We start from the raw sequence: 16791 nt of genomic DNA on the forward strand, positions 1-16791 counted from the left end.
TCAATGGGAAGAGAGGGAAGTTACATCTCACCATTAAACGCTTTTGACTCGCAATATGCAAAGCGCGGCCGCTATGAGTGATGCTTTTTTTGCGCCGGCTGGGGGGAAGTTGTCAGACAGATTATAAATTGCACTTTTGGTGCACAACCGGAAGGCGCGCTCCCCTGCATGTAAAGGCAAAGGCTTTTGTTGAGCACTCTTTCAAAGTCACCCTCGGCCTCCAAAAGCCTTGTGAAGTAGTCTGTGCATAGGGGACGCTGCTGGGACTCAGGCCAGCTGTAATGGGAGAGGAATCAGAGCTTGTTATCTATCCGCTTTGCTTCACACACCCATTAATGATTTTGCAGTGATTATGAACTGTCTACAGGGTCAAGAAGTCCCTCCTTTAAATCATCGCCTAATTGGCCGAGCTGGTCATTTATGGATTAAGAATAAAGAAATCGCTTTGTACTTCCAGGAGTTCTGAAGTACTTGTTTTATCTAACTTTTTCTTTCTTTCAGTTCTTTGTCATTGTCTAGACTTTCTCTACTGAGTTTAGTTTGCCTCCTCCTAAGGGTGGCCAAATCTAGTCAAACAGAGTTAACATGCCATTCATCATAATTATTATACACTTATTGAATCTTTCTGGGAATTCCCTGGAAAGACACTCCATACTGGGACATTATTAAAAACAGTTCAATCCACAAGGTTATTAAAGTCTATCAAAGCATAATCATCAGTTATAGATGTCGTAATATATTTTTGGCTTCCACTAAACACCATTAAAACAAAAAAATCCTCGACATCCTTTGCTGGCCTATGAGACGTATTCGACAGCCGGTTGAATATAGCAGACTCTGGTGAAAAGAAAAAGGTCTTTAATTTGCAGCGTGCAGGGGTTTTGGGGATAAGTTTGAAATAACCTGATTATTGGTGGGCTGTCAAGGCGAGAAAGAGGACCAGATCTCATTAAAGGTGCATTTAGACATGGAGGATTGCAACATGACAAAAGTTCAGTCTTCCTACTCCTCCACAAGTTTGTTTATAAGTATCTCCAAAACAGAAAAAAAAAATCATCATTTGAAATACCTGAGGACACTCAGCCAAGGAGGAGAATCTAGTCATCAGTCGGTGGGAGAAAATTGCAATCTGGCACTCTGCTCCACCATTAGCAGTGCATTAAGAGCACCTGTCAGCTCTTGGGTCTAATTCGCCCATCCAAATCATAACCTAGCTAGAATAAAAACAAACCTGTGAAAAGCTGTGTTTTTTGCTGATCTTCGTGGTTTAGCGCTGACTAGCAGAAGTAGATGTCATATAAACATAATACACAAATTACTTTTGAGGTTGATTCCATTACAGGTAAGGTTTATTCATTGTTTGTCGTAAAACTTTCTCCTCGGCACAACAAATCCAAACACAACAGAGCCCTGGAGGAAATTTTAGCTCGATTTGGCCTGATATTTCCTCCTGTCTCAAACATTTCACTGAATATATCCATTCAATTTCCTCAAGCCTGTGAAATCCATTTACTTTGGAGCGACCGCCTCGCCCTCACCAGCGCCGGAATGGCAATAATGACATAAATGACCCCACAAATGAATGGAGATCTCACCGCTGTATATCAATTCTGCTACTTAAGAGGAAGTTTGTGGATTTTAAAGCAGGCCTGGTTCCCGCAGTGGCGGTTTTCCAAATGTGCACGGTTGCTGAGGCTCCCCCAGGAGCGCTGAGAAATACTTGGTTAAGCTCTTTATTGATCTTGGAAGAAAGGTATTCCCAGTCTTACTTCTTCCTGTGCAGGCAAACCTTTTAGAGGAAGACCTCTCTGCAGAGACAGTCACTACAGATACACATCACATATCCATTCACCCACGCGGTCAAAAGCAGATACAAGTAGGAAAGCACCCACACATATACACACTTTCACAAGGACATGCAGACATACAGTACACCCCAAAGATTCAAACGCATTCACTGTGATGGTACAGAACATAGAAATATATCTCGGGCTGTTCCGACACACGATAACCTATTTAATGTCCAGTGCATTCAACCAGTCCTGTGCAGTGACTTTTCAGACCTACTCAGTGTCAGATCAGCCATTGTAAAGCACAAAGAAATGTCAGAAAGATAAATGCATAAATCCATAGCGGGACATTTTCAAAAAGAAATGAAGTTGTACTTTGTAGATACAGTACATTTAATGTATTCAATTGTCTGTGATATCTCTCTACCAAGATCTTGCTACACTGTCTGTTCATTAAATTCCTCCAATGGTATTTTCTAACATAGATCTAGAGGAGTCATGGTTTGAAAAGAGCAACATACAACAGATTTTCACATATTGTTTGTTTACATACTTACATTGACCTTCTTACACTGTATAATTTCAGATAATATGGAAAGATAAACAACGAATGACGCTGTTGTTTATCAGCTTGATGAATTGATGACTACTCGGTAAGCCCTGCCTTTATTTACTGATGTCTGTCAAGCTTTCCTTTCTCAAAGTCACATATGCAGCTTACGATGATGACTATGGTAAATTTACCCTTCAAATTTCTTTGCAATTAAAAAATAGGTTCTTGATTTCAGACAGACGAAAGCATTTCATTTCTAGCCGACAGTTGTTTATTTTGCCGGCTGTAGTTATAAAGCTAGCAAGCTAGCTTACAAAGCTAACATTAGCTCAGTGAGTTGATTGGCTTTTTAAATTTTCCAGCTGATTCATTTAAAAATGACAATTCTGTAAAAGGGGCCTTAAATATGCACTTGATGGCTACATACATGATATTGTGCTAAAACACTGAGGCTAAAGCTGCATCCTTATCATAGGATTATAAGGAAAGATGCAAAATTAGATTATTTTGTTCTAACTCAGTTTGCAAACTTTATATATTCAAACAGTTTGTTTTCACTTTCAACAAAACAAGAGAAGGCATTGAGGATGAGTTTCGCAAATGTAATGCTGTCTCAGGTTACGTTGGCTGTCGTTGCTGCAACTATTATAAGCTATCCATGTACACTTTTGTGCTCATGTTTTTGGTTTTGGAAAGACTAGATGAAAAAAACCAAGTATCACTCTTATTGCCATGGCTAGTTACAGTTACTAATGCCGCATTCATATCAGAGTTACCATAATTAAGAGTTCCTAATCATAAATCATGTTCACTTCAACCTCCAAATCGTGATTGAAACTGTAATAAAAACATCCTTTTTCTGGTAAACTCCAATATATCTGGGGACTTAATAATGCAGAAGTGCCTGAAAACCAAGCAAACATGGAGGTCAGCCAAATTCCATTATTCATTGTAATTAACCAAATTTAGTGGGTATAATACAACTTTGTCAATTCACAGTATTTGTAAACCCTTAAAACAACATTCATGTGTTGTCAGGTGACATGAACACTTGCGAGTCCTTCCCATACATACAACGTAGCTTGAATGCAGCATAAGCAGTGATTGGGCAATCGCTGTTTGGGGGAGGAGTTGGTGAACAGTCAATTATGTGTCTTTAAACTAAACTTGTTTGGATGGTGATGCACACGAAACACTTATACACATGAAACCGCTCATGTAGACGCAACACACCATGCTGCAGCTCTAATAGAGACCGTTTTGCAGTTCCAAGGAGTAAGACCAGTATTTTCGGCTTTGGCTGAATAATTATAGGGTTATTACTCCATACAGAGGCTACTGTTGTTATCTCACCATTAATTGATGATAATCAGTAAAGAGAATTAGCGTAGCCTTGCTTTTGACTTAATTAATTACCTGACCTTCAGCCCTTGGGGAAACTACCAAGCTGCAGTCAGAGCTTTACAAAAATAAATGTTTGTCTTCAGCTAAAGTGCTGCCATAAAAACTGTGGCTACATTAAAATTCTGTGTTAGATTTGAGAGAGAGAGGAGAAAGGAGTGAGAAGGAAAGGATGAGAAAGAGCTGGTATGTAGAAGCAGTAATCACCGTCTCCCATTAGAACTTGTTGCTTGTTAAGCCATACAGTGAACATGTACAGTATGCGAGTGGAAGTCAAATAAGCCTTGATATGTAATTATAGAGTGCAGATGGGACATGTTGCTGATCTACAGATTAAGGAGGAAATGGCTCTTTCCGCCCATTAAGGGCCTGATATTAGCTGTAAATTTACATTCACTCACTATTCATTTACAGGTGCCACCACATGTTTTAGCAGCTTTTAACAAATGCATTTTGACAGATACATTTAGCTGCTTACAACCACATTATAGAATGTTATAAACCATTTACATATGTTTATATGCTGCTTGTGAATGCTCAATGCTAGTGTTACCCAAATTAAAACTGATTTTGGTTTGTTAACTAGGTAAATTTAAGTTTTTCCTGAAGCAAAATTTAAGGATAGCCCAGCAAGTGGTATGTTGGTCCAGTCAGGTGCAGGGAAAGATTACATATTTGGTTAGTGGATGATCCAATCACCTTCAAGGATGGGTAGTTTGTCCTACCGATGGCATCCTTAACTCATGCAAATATGAAGCCTAATTGAGACCACAATTGGAAATTTCTGGGCTAGAAGTCCCAAACAAAACAAATGCAAGAGTGAACCATTATCTTGGGGTTTTTTGGGTCAAGTACCGCTTAGATTTTTCGACTCCTTTGCTGATAAATCCCCCACCCCCCCACATACATACATGCCCCTCGTCACCACAACCCATCTCTCCTATGTGTCTCAGCTCTGTGGCGTTCCTCAGCCTTCTATTAGTGTCATCACGCTCTATTGAGCTGCACTTGTCATACTGATACCAAACTAATCAAGACTAATGAATTCATTTAACTGATGATAATAATGTTATTAAAATGCAAATTGTTAATTTCTTTTAATTGCTCTACATCACATGTAATCAATCACAACAACTTCTATTGTCGCCACAAATCTTTTTGGCTTCTTCCCCACTCTGCACACACTATTTCTAAAAGATTTCCATTTTCCCTTTTCTTATGAAGAGTCAGGACCGTGTTGGTTAGTTCTGTCATGGTCTGGTTAAAGATGTGATTGTGTGTCATATCATTTATTCTTAATCTTCTTGTTTGTCTCTGCTCTGGTGATTGTGAATCGGCTGGTGACTGTAAGGCTGTAATTGGAAAATGCATGACTGATTTGCTAAGATGAAGCAAACACAGAGGATAGCATTTTTATCAGCATTCACTGTTCTTTCTGGCTCCATGCTGCCAAAAAAGAACTACTAATTACTAATACTGCTAATGTAAAATGGTAAATAAGTGAGCAGTAACACACTAACTCCAGCCCGGTTTAGAGTTTACATAGAAACCAACAAAGCAATTCATGGGGATTATCACCATCGCTTATTAAGCACGACTTAATTTATCATGTTAATCAGTCTGCTTGTTCAGTGAGTACTGATTTTTGAAAACGTTTCTCCAAGACAGAGCTGCTCTTAAAGCAAAATATAAACTCAGTGAATAGCAGCATTTGACAGTGACTGACAATATTGTTTTTCTCCCCGGAGCAGATCTTAATTTGTCTAAAACGTCTAGCTATTAGCTTGAAGCTAATGTATGCTAACATATAACAAAACATAACATAACAGGGTATTTTTAAATGGCATTTTTAATGAATACTATAGATAGACACAGAAATAGCAGAGGTGAAAGAAGTACTTATATAATTTGCCTCTGTGCCTATGTGACTTTTGTTAAACCATGGCCACAAATGACAATATCTACCTATAATTCTTGCTAACATTAGCCACCATGAGCTACAGGTCATACCAGACCAATTGAAGTTGGAGCAGCAAAAGCACTGAGTGTTTTCAAATGAGCAAGAGTGCGTTTTATTGCTTATGGACTTCACTTTTTGATCATAAGAGGAAGGAAGTCTCATTTTAAGAAAGAGTATCAATTCAACAAGGTAAAAATACTCTGCATTCAAAAATGCTAAAAGTACAGAAATATATATAACATAACATTCTACGCATTTCTACATAATTAATACTTTTACTTTAAAGTATATTTTGCTGATAATTACTGTATCATTATTATCGATGTATAATCATATAAGAAGATTTTTAATGTTGCGGGTGGTTGACATAGTTTCATCTATAACATTGAATCATTTTATTGGTTTGATCAATAGATTTGTAAAATGTAAAATCTTAATTCACATAAGTAAATGATACCTCATAAAACTGTGAACAAAAGTACAATATTCCCTCTGAAATGTAGTGGAATAGCAGTATAAACTAGCAGTACAGTAACTTAGTTACTTTTCCACCACTAATAAATCAAGTCATGTTTACTTACACAGCTCAGCATTACACATTTATCCCAGGGGGCTTTACAGTCTGTTAATCTTTGATGCAATAAGAGAAAAATCTTTAAACAAAACTTATCAGGAAAACAATGGGAGAACCCTCAGGAAGAACAACAGAGATCCCTTTTCCAGAATGGACAGATGCTGTATTAACAGAGAAGTAGAAATAGTGGGATTGCAATAAAGAGAATGTAACTACAATATACAAGAATGACAAACTTGCAGAGCAGCAAAGTATGAAGAATGAGGAATAAAAGAATTGCAGTTTTTGAGCATTAACCACAAAGTTATGAAGGACTTCGTGTATTGACAAAATGTAACATATCTTGTAAAATTCCTCAAAAACATCTTTAATCTGTGCATACTTGTGCCCTAGGGTTCATAACCTCACTCTCCAGAATATGACTGCATCTGAAAACAATTTTCGCTCTTCAGCACTGTTCAATGTACCATTTCCTTTAGCTCTCTGTGGTTTTAATGCACAGTATGTCAGTGCCCTCAAAAGAAAAATAGCCACAACCAAAAAATCAATCAACAAACACAATGTGGTGTGCATTTAATCCCGAGGGTTTATGACCTTCACACCCTAGAATATCAATTTATCTCAAAAATATTTTCAGCACTACATCTTCCAGTGTTTTGTTATTCTTTTCGCATTGTCAGTCCCTGGAAACTCCTCAGATTTTATCTTAGACATAGATTAATTCGAGTCTTATAAGACCCACATTTTATACAGTATATTGTGAATTAACTGTATTTTATCACAAAGATGAATAGTGGGAGAGTTAGAATCAATGATAACACTCAAATCACATGAGAAATGTAAGTTTAAAATGAGAAGGAAGAGATATTTGTGAAGATTCCCATGTTTTTACTCACTTTGTACATTGTATGTATTGTCTGTAATAAAGCTATGACTTTGGGTCACATTGGTAGGTTTGTGAGATATTTTGCTCTGGTCAAATCCAAGTACAAGCACTGCTTTGGTGATTTGAAAGTCAATGGACGTCTAGACATCTATGTTGGGCTAGAACTGGTCAAGTTTGGTTTAAGCTCTTAAACCCTACTGACCTGCTGGTTGATCAGTGATTAAAACTGTATGTTATGCAGCCAAACAAGTTCACACACTATATTTAATATACTAGTGAAGATCCAAAGGTTCTACAAATGAAACAACAAACAAAATATGTAATTTGTCTTTACCCTCCAAAATGACACAAAAGCGTGTTCTGATCTGACACCCCTATCTGAAGGATGACACCATTTATCAGTGCCTTGCAAAACTGTTACAAATCACTATTGCAAAACTAAAAGCATTTTTCAATCTCACATCGCTATGGTTACAGCTTGGTTAAGTTTAGATGCAAAAAGAATTTGGTTAGGGTTAGGAAAAGATTGGTTTGGGTCAGAATTATTACTGTCAAGGTCACAGGTTACAATTTCTCATTTCGACAGCTGAGTGGCAATCGAATCCCCTAGACATAACAACAAATCATTTTACCAGCATTACCTGTGCTGTGGCACCAAGGGACCTTCATCATCATGGTTAAAATAATACCTGCTTAGTAAGGGTGTGCCCAAATACAAATACATTATTCGGCCAAATACAAATAGTGGGGGGGGGGGGGGGGTTACGAATATTTGTTTCATACAAATGTTTTAAAAATTATTTGTTTTCAGGAAGAAAAAAAAGCCCATGTCAAATACCAGCACGCAGGTTGGTTACATCACTATCTCAGTCTCTCTTCTCTGCTCTGCTGTTACGTCTATCAGCAGGTCTCAACAAGGGTGAGTCACATCCATCTGCTATATGATGCACATTTCCTAATTTGGACATCACTTCCGGAGTTGGGGGTGTTCCCCAGAGATAAAGCTGAGCTACTGACACACGCAAAGTGCTCCCAAGGGACTCTCCATAACCTGTTGTTCCCCTTCTCCTTTCCACAAAGTTATGTTGTAAAAAATAGGCAGTAAATGAAAGGTGCAAAGCAAGAATCACCTTTGAGGTTCTTCCCTACACGTTGCACCCTGTGCTGTCTCTGTGTTATGGGGGTATAAATAGGTAGAGGTCTGTCTGCAATAAGATGATGAGTAAAGTTTTAACTCAGTAGTCAGCGCAGTCGTCTATGATCTGGGAGACTCCAGTTCGAGACCCTATGTGGGGACCTCCATCCACCAAAATGTGTTTGGCGTTTGAATATTTCACTCACTGTAAACATTATATAGTATCAGCAGTTGCTCGGCATGGAATAAGACCCTTTTTCCAACTGTAAAGCTAGTTAAAGAGGAAAAATGGGGACAACTGGACGTTAAGCTCTTAAAAGTTAATGAGGTTTTTTTTATATCTATCTATCATTTCAATGTGAAACAGATCCTAACTTCACATTGAAATAAGTTATTAGTATCACAGATTTCTAAAACACGTTCCCTTTTCAACCAAGTTTAACCTTGTTTTAATCTCAACATTCATACTGTATGTCCTTCGACCTGAACATCACCATATAAATCCAAGTGAACAACCAACATCAGGGAAAAAGTCATTCCATCACTGCAGGATCTATTGTATATTTAAACACTGGCTAATGCTTGTCTGCTAATTACTTGCCACTCTGTATGCTTAAGTGCTTTCAGAGTTCCCTTCCTGAGACGCTAAGATTGACTCGGGTGATTATTCTCGCATGATGTGAGCTGAACTTCATAAAATCAGTGTACAGTAGCTGTAAGGGAGAAAATTACATATTAAGAAAACAATACTGTTAAGGCATTTGCTTCTGATTAACTGTAGAAAATGAGATATTTCCATTGACATCTTCCACTTGATACCTTTTGACAGGAACTATCACAACAATAGTACTCAGGGTATGAAAATGCTTATTTTAATTCATGTGAAAAACTGCCCTTGGGTTGAAATCATTTTACGCATTTTCAATTATTTTTCTCTTGAAGCATTCCTAAGAGAGCACATCTTTGAATGAGACAGAAATGCTCGGAGTATTGCGAAGGAAGAATATCTGAAACACTTCAGTTATCTTTATATTCAGGCGATGTTTTTCACTCTTTTAGAAGAAAAATAAGACCGCAGCATTGGTCAGACTGAGATAGAGTGAGGATTGCTCTGCCATTGTTTTGTGTCTTTAACCTGGAGCCGTAGCATGAGATGATCCTCCGTCTATGTCATGATTCCCCCCATGGTCCTGTCATTGTGAAAGGTTAGTGTGCGGCCTTTGACTCATGGAACCATGGATCAAATGAATTGTGCGATGGCTTTGGAAAGGTTGTGGCCTAGGCTACAGATGAGCGGTTGGAACATTGCTCTGTGTGTTTACTGGACGTGTGGGTGATTGTGTTTATGTGTGTTAGTTTATATCTCTGTCTACTTTTGAGGGTTCAGCACCAGTTTGAATGTAAAGAATCAATTAGTGAATGATTGTATGCATGTGTGAATGGGTTTTACTCATGTTGTGAGGACACAGACTGACATAACTGTTGATGTGGGCGCTACATCAATGATTAATTTAAAACACTGGCATTGGACATTAAACTTTAACTTAATGACTTTGCCATTAAACATGGGGTTTGTAGAATCATTCAATAGCAATTAGACTTTTAAATCCCTATTATAAACAACTTTAGGATCTTTTAGGGTGGTTAGAAGCATGTGTGTGCACGCGTGTGTGTTTTTGCCTCCACGCATCACATCCATTGAAATTGGCTCGACGCCATTCATCTGTCTGTCAATCAGACCTGCCATAAATCATAATGATCAGAGTCTGAAGGAACAGGGAGACAAAGGCAACAGCTAATTCCTCTGATAACTCCAGTACCTCCCAATTAGTGTCTCTTTGCATGTCAATCAAAACAATTATCAATCAATGAGCCGCAATTATGGCTAAACCAGATTAAATTGTCTTTATTTCTGACAGTTGAATCCGTCTTGCACGGGACGAATAGTGAAGGATGTGACAGCTGCATTTTGGAAGCATTTAAAGCTACGTTATATGAAAGGTTTGCTAGTATTATTATGACACTTACCATCATTTATATGCTGTAGAAACAGCTATTTTCTATAATAAAGACATAAAAACAATAAAAAGCTTTTACTTTTTCCTTTGCTACCAAATTCAGCCTAGTTTGAACCAACTAACACTTTTACACTTTATCATTTCCAGTTTCCAGATAATACACATCATCACATACATGCATTTCGGTTAGCCAGATCACAAATCTGAGACCTGACCTGTACCCCATGTAATCATATCAAGTACAATCACAGTGAAATGTTATCCTGCCAACCCTTCAATTTGTGTGTGTGTGTGTGTGTAGGGGGGGAAGTGAGTACAGCAGGGGGCTCAAAACCCAGCCCTGGGGTGCTCCAGTGTTCAGGATGAGGCTAGAAGAGGTGTGTCTGTCTACCTTCACCACCTGGGGTCTGCCTGTCAGATAGTCGAGGATCCACACGCACAGTGAGGAGTTTAATCCCAGGTCCTTGAGCTTTGGGACAAGCCTGGAGGCAACTATGGTGTTAAACGCTGAACTCTAGTAAATGAACAGTAATCTCACATAGCTCCTTTTCTTGTCCAGGTGAGATAGAGTGGTGTGGAAGATGTGTGCTATCACCCACTTTGAATATAACTTGAGTAAATGGGTGTTATCAGTGGTTATCAGCCTCACAGATATGGGTTAGTAGGGGCCTGCTACACCTGCTAGTAGGTTCAGAAGGCCATTATCATCTATTCATATGGTTGCTAAGCTGGATCACTGCAAGGCAAGTTTATTTGTGTAGCACATTTCAACAACAAGGCAATTCAAAGTGCTTTACATAGAGCATAAAAGGCATCAAGACAGAATATAAAGCAACACAAGGCAATGTAAAGAGACATTTAAATACAACTGAAAAGTGTTCATTTGGAAATAAAAAATAAGCTAAAATAGAATAAGACAGATAAAACAGGATAAAAGTTACAGTGCGGTGTAAGATATTAACCCTTACATTTGCTTTAATTAAAGGCAGCGGCAAACAGAAAAGTCTGCAGCTGTGATTTAAAAGAACTGAGTGTTGCAGCAGACCTGCAGTTTTCTGGGAGTTTGTTCCAGATATGTAGGGACAACCCCTATGCAGGTCTGCGTCCACGTCACATGACTGTCAATTTTCTTCAGAGAAAACAAACAAAATCATCTTTTTATCTTCAGTTGAAAATGCAATATTTTAAGATAGTTTCAGCATTAAAATGCATTTTGATGACATTTCTAGCGAGAAATGTGCAATCTATTTTCATAATCTTCATTCAGTGACTAAATATGATGTTTAGTTTGTTAGTTATTACAAAGAATTTTTCAGGTCTCGCCAGGTTGCTATGGTGGTTGCTATGGATGCAACCCAGTATCACGGCAGTAAATGAAATAGTCACAAAATTTAATCTATAGATTTGTGTCCATGGACACGAATTTTCCATTTTCTCATGACACTCAGCACGACTTTCAAACTAACATATTTCACTTGGAATATCTTTCATGCCTGCAGCATGTCAGTCGGGACTCAGGAGCACAGAAGCTGTATTGTTTTTTTCTCATTTGTTATTTGTTCTTTAACTATAACCGCTACATTACTCGATCAGAAGATTTTATGGGCGGTCTGGTCCTGGTTCCTTGGGCACAGGAATGATGGTGGACTCTTTGAAGCACGTGGATATGACAGACTGAGCCAGGGTCAGGTTGAATATCATTGTGAACACCAGCGCTAGTTGGTCAGCACATAGTTTGAGGACCCGCCCACTGATACTGTCTGGTCCTGCTGCTTTCTTGGTGTTCACACGCTCTCCTGACATCATGCTCAGAAAGGGCGTTAGGTGTGAAAGGTCATGGCTAATTCATGGCTATGGCAACAGATCACTTGATGAGCTGATCTAGTTACGTTTGGGAGAAATATCGATTATTATTACATAAGTGTTTTGGAGAGGTGGATACATTTCAAGATCTGGCTAAAGGCCCATCGGATCGAATTTCAATCTATCCTATAACACATCTTGGTTGCATTTACACTTTTTTCTATCTGATCGGCCCAAGATGCATGAAGCAGCTAAGTGTAAATTAAATATTTCTCATTTTTTCATGACCAAATCAATGCTTGCTGGAAGGGATGAGACTTTACTTCTGAGCTTTATAGGCAACAGCACACACCCAGCGTGTGTGCCTTGATTACCGAATACCCACTTTGGCTTCTGCGAGGATCTCATTCCCTGTTGGAGCAGCAGAGTGGCTGTGCCCATCACAATCACCGCTTTACATCAAATGATGAACCCCCAACATTACGCGGAACTGTACTCACACTCTCATTACTTTACCTCACATTAGACACACACTCATAACCTCTGAATCCGAGCGGCTCGCATGCAGTGTCACTCCATCCAGATAGATGTTTCCTCTAGACTCCATATTGACAACTCATGCTCACCGAGTGGGCGGCAATGATTTCACTTGATAATAAGTCGCCTCACTGCATGAGTCCATTTTTCCCCCCGCAGGCATAAATTCCACAGTAGAGCTGCTGAAAGATGATAAGACCGCGGAGAGATAACAGCTTTCGGTACAGCGTGTTATAGCACCTGGGAGGGCGTTCGTTACTGTGATTATGTGTTTGACAGCAATGCTGAGATGTGAGAGGGACAGCAAAGTATTGTCAGCAATACCAAAGTCCCATTATCACAGTTAAAGTTTCTGCATGCTTCAGCTAAATCACTGCGCATCATCACATAGCAAAGTTGTTCATACCCTGTTCCGAGGAAGTAAAACTTGAAATAAAGAGAGAAAAAACAGGACACAAGCTTCTGTATAACATAGGAGTTGCTGTCTTGTTTTTTTTTTTTCTTTCAGTTTCCCTTCTTCACATATTGTAAGTCTGATGAAGTGACAGAGTCCACTAACAAAGTCCCAAATTTAGATTTAGACCTACTTTTTGTTGTGTGACAAGTTAGCCCTCAGTGGCAAAACTCCTGTAGCTGCTTTGTTTGAATCCCAGTGGTGTTTTGTCCCATTTCTTTCTGGTGTATAACCTTGAGATGCCAAGCATTGGATTACACACTAGTAGTGGAAAAGTAATGAAGATTTTTTTGGCTTCAGAGTCCCTCCATAGCTGTAAACTTTTAAACAACATTTTCAAAGTTTTAGCCATCATTCCTATAAGTTTTGATAACATTTTAACCATTATTTTTTAGCTTTGCATCATTGGTTTAAACACAGTTTTACATTAGAGACCATTATGGCAAGTGAGGTCAGAAGTTTAGAAAAAATAATCCCCAGTTTAACCATATAATCTACTGTAGGTTCCCAACTGTTTTTTATTTGTGAGCCTTTATAGCCAGATAATGTCAACTCACAACACCTCATCACAGGCTGCAAATGTCTCTGAGAAATTTGACCAAAGACCGATGTTCTCTTCAGATGTTTTCATTTTAGTAGTTTTTAGAAGCCTAAAGATGTAAAACTCTGTAGATTCTTACAAGAAAAAAAGTGAAAAATAAACAATTTTGTGAAGCAGAAATGCTTTCTTGTCTTCTTTCTTCTCTTATTAATCATATCATGACAACTCACATTTATCTTTCGACCCCTTGGTGAAGTCTTGACCCCAGGTTGGGAATCACTGATCTAAAGCACTTCTAACACACCTGAAATGTCAATTACAACCACCCAGCACTGTTTAAAACTAGCTATGATATGTCTGGTAGGCAGTGATGGACTCAGGCTGTCTGAGGGGCAGGGATGAAAAAATATAAAAGGCACCTGATACATTCAATGTTCATCAGAGAACAACAAGACATGGTTGGTAAAAAGGGCCATGAGTTTTAAATGTTAATGTCAATGCACAACAGAAGAAGATCTGAGAGCCTTCCTTCTCCACATCTGTTTCTAAGCTGGGTTTTGATCACCTTTTGTTTGGAGAATGATCAGTCAACTAATGCAGTTGTCACTGGCAATGTAGCATTTATTTTGAGGAGTTTTGTGTGTTAGCAGGGCTACTCAAAAGGTTCTCATCCAGATTTCATGACAGGATACATTTTTTAAATGTTTTAACATGTTTAAGTTCTACTGGGCATCCCATCTAATTACTAATGGCTAATGCAAATATACCTTTATCACTCTCATCTCCTTCCTTGCTGCCTCTAGCTGCATTTTGCAGATTCCTCTCAATTTTTTGTCTCTTCTTGGCATTCTGTAATCACAGGGTAACCCAATGCTAATCTCCCTCTCTACAAGTGCAAGTTAATCCAAGCTAAATGGTTGTAAACACATTTTGAATAAAGAATACTCGATTTACAACACCACAAGGTTGATTTCAAGTTTGCACCAAGTATTTAGTATAGAGATGGCTAAGTATATATCTAGCTAGCTAGCTACTATCCATCCATCATATTGTTTAGCATGTTATAGAGCTTTGGACAGGCCTACATGTAAAACCAACCTAGAAAATACATCCTACATACATTAGTAATGCATCTTTAATAAAATTTGATTAATACGCTCGTTTTCATTGCAAAAAGCCTTGCTATGTGATCTATCTCACAAATTGTAGTAGGATCAAGGTTACAGCTTAGACTGCACTGACCCAAACAAGCTAAAGAGGGTGTGACTGAGCAGACTAGTGAGTATTACTGTACCTAAATCAACTGAATGGAATAATGTCAGCTACAACAACTACAAAATATTTTTAATGGTGCTTTATTTTTCTACATAAGGGATCAGCCTGCATACATTAAGGGATACATTCATTTCTACTATAATGGCCAGTTTACTCCATCATAAGGGCATCTTATAGGGCGAAGTATCTCATGTTCTTCACTGGAAGGGCACTTAACAATGTTTTTCTCCAATACAGTACACCCTACAGGGCACTTCACCATGTTTTTTCTTTCACTGAAAGAGCACCCAACTCTGCACTTAGGGGAACCCTAAACGGCACTTGTTCTACTTTTTTTTCCACTACAAGAGCATCCATACAGAACCTCCAGCTCAGGCTATTACAACAACAAGTCATAGGACACTGCATCACATCTTGTGGGGGTACTTTACAGGGCACTATCACGCTTTCTCACACTGAAAGGGCACCCATGAGGGCACGTCATTCCAGATTGTCACATATAGAAGAACTCTATAGACCACTTCATCTTGATTTACCCATAACTAAGACAGTGATTACAGAACTTTGGTATGTTTTCTCCTTTGTGCAGGCACTTTAGAGGGCATTTTATCATGTTTGCCCAACTCTTGGGGCACTGCAAGTGGAGGCAGGAAGCATCTCTGCAAAATCTAATGAAGGGACAGTGTTCACCAGGGTTAATTTGATGCGGTTAAACCTGTCTGACTGCTCCTTGCACATCACATAATTGGAGCTGGTTAATAAAATGATGGGTAATAAATATGAAAAATACAGACTTCATAAATAAAAGGAACATCCTGGGGGGGTTTCATAACTTTTATACAAATCTTGAAATGCATGTGTACTGACTGAAAAGTTTTCCTCTAAGTAATAAAAGAGAATAAAACAGGTGAAAACAAGAACAATTATTAAATAGCTCCCCTGTCGAGGTTGGCATAGCAACAATAAAGCACAGCTCTCTGTGCTCTTTACAAGAATCATCAGCACAGCTGGGATGCATCCTTGATCAATCTGACACTTTGCGCCTTAAAGGAAAGTCACCGGCAAGTGTGTTTGTTAGCTTTTATGATAACGCACCTATAAATGTATCACACATGCACACGCTCGCACATTTATTCACCGTGTCGTCACTGCAGTTCAAGATTTGTTATAAAAGACAGATAATCACACTAATAACTGACCTGAATCCTGTTTGTGTTATTCTGAGGTGTTAATATGAAAATGAATGCCTGTTTGATTAAAGTCCCATGCAGTGTCCGATAACAGCGTCTAAAAAAAAACACCGTCGGCACAATAAAAGGAACGAGAAAAAACAGGAAAATCTGCGCTCCCAATATAATTACAGCCACTTGCATATTTTCTGTCTGTCATTTAAAAATGAGTGTCTGGGAGTAGGATAATGGGAATAATCCTGCTGCCCATTTTCAAATTAAATTTCGGTGTTCATGGTGAGAGGAGTGTGTGTGCTCATCTCTTGGAAGCAAATCCTCTGTTTGAATAACTTCCCTCAAGGCCTGATGGATGTGATACAGATATTAGATTTCCATCACTTCAAACTCTGAAGTTTCCGCCAGTGGGTGACTAAATAATTGAAAACTTCTCCCATAAAATGCAATATATCTGCTTGAGAAAAATGTTGCTTCCTCAAAATTATCAGTCAATATTTCAAAAGTAAGGATGAGTCTATCCCCCAGCAGCATAACTAGTCTGTAGGCAAAGGCCTTAAATGACTCACTTTCGCACCAGCGTTTATCTTCTAAAACTGTGTGTCAGATTTTTTTGAAATATTTGCCACATTTGTATATATAATAATAAGCTCTTTTTTTTGTATTATCATTATAATTTA

This window comes from Thunnus maccoyii, chromosome 21 (genome assembly GCF_910596095.1).
Source record: "Thunnus maccoyii chromosome 21, fThuMac1.1, whole genome shotgun sequence".
In the NCBI taxonomy this organism is placed as follows: Eukaryota; Metazoa; Chordata; class Actinopteri; order Scombriformes; family Scombridae; genus Thunnus; species Thunnus maccoyii.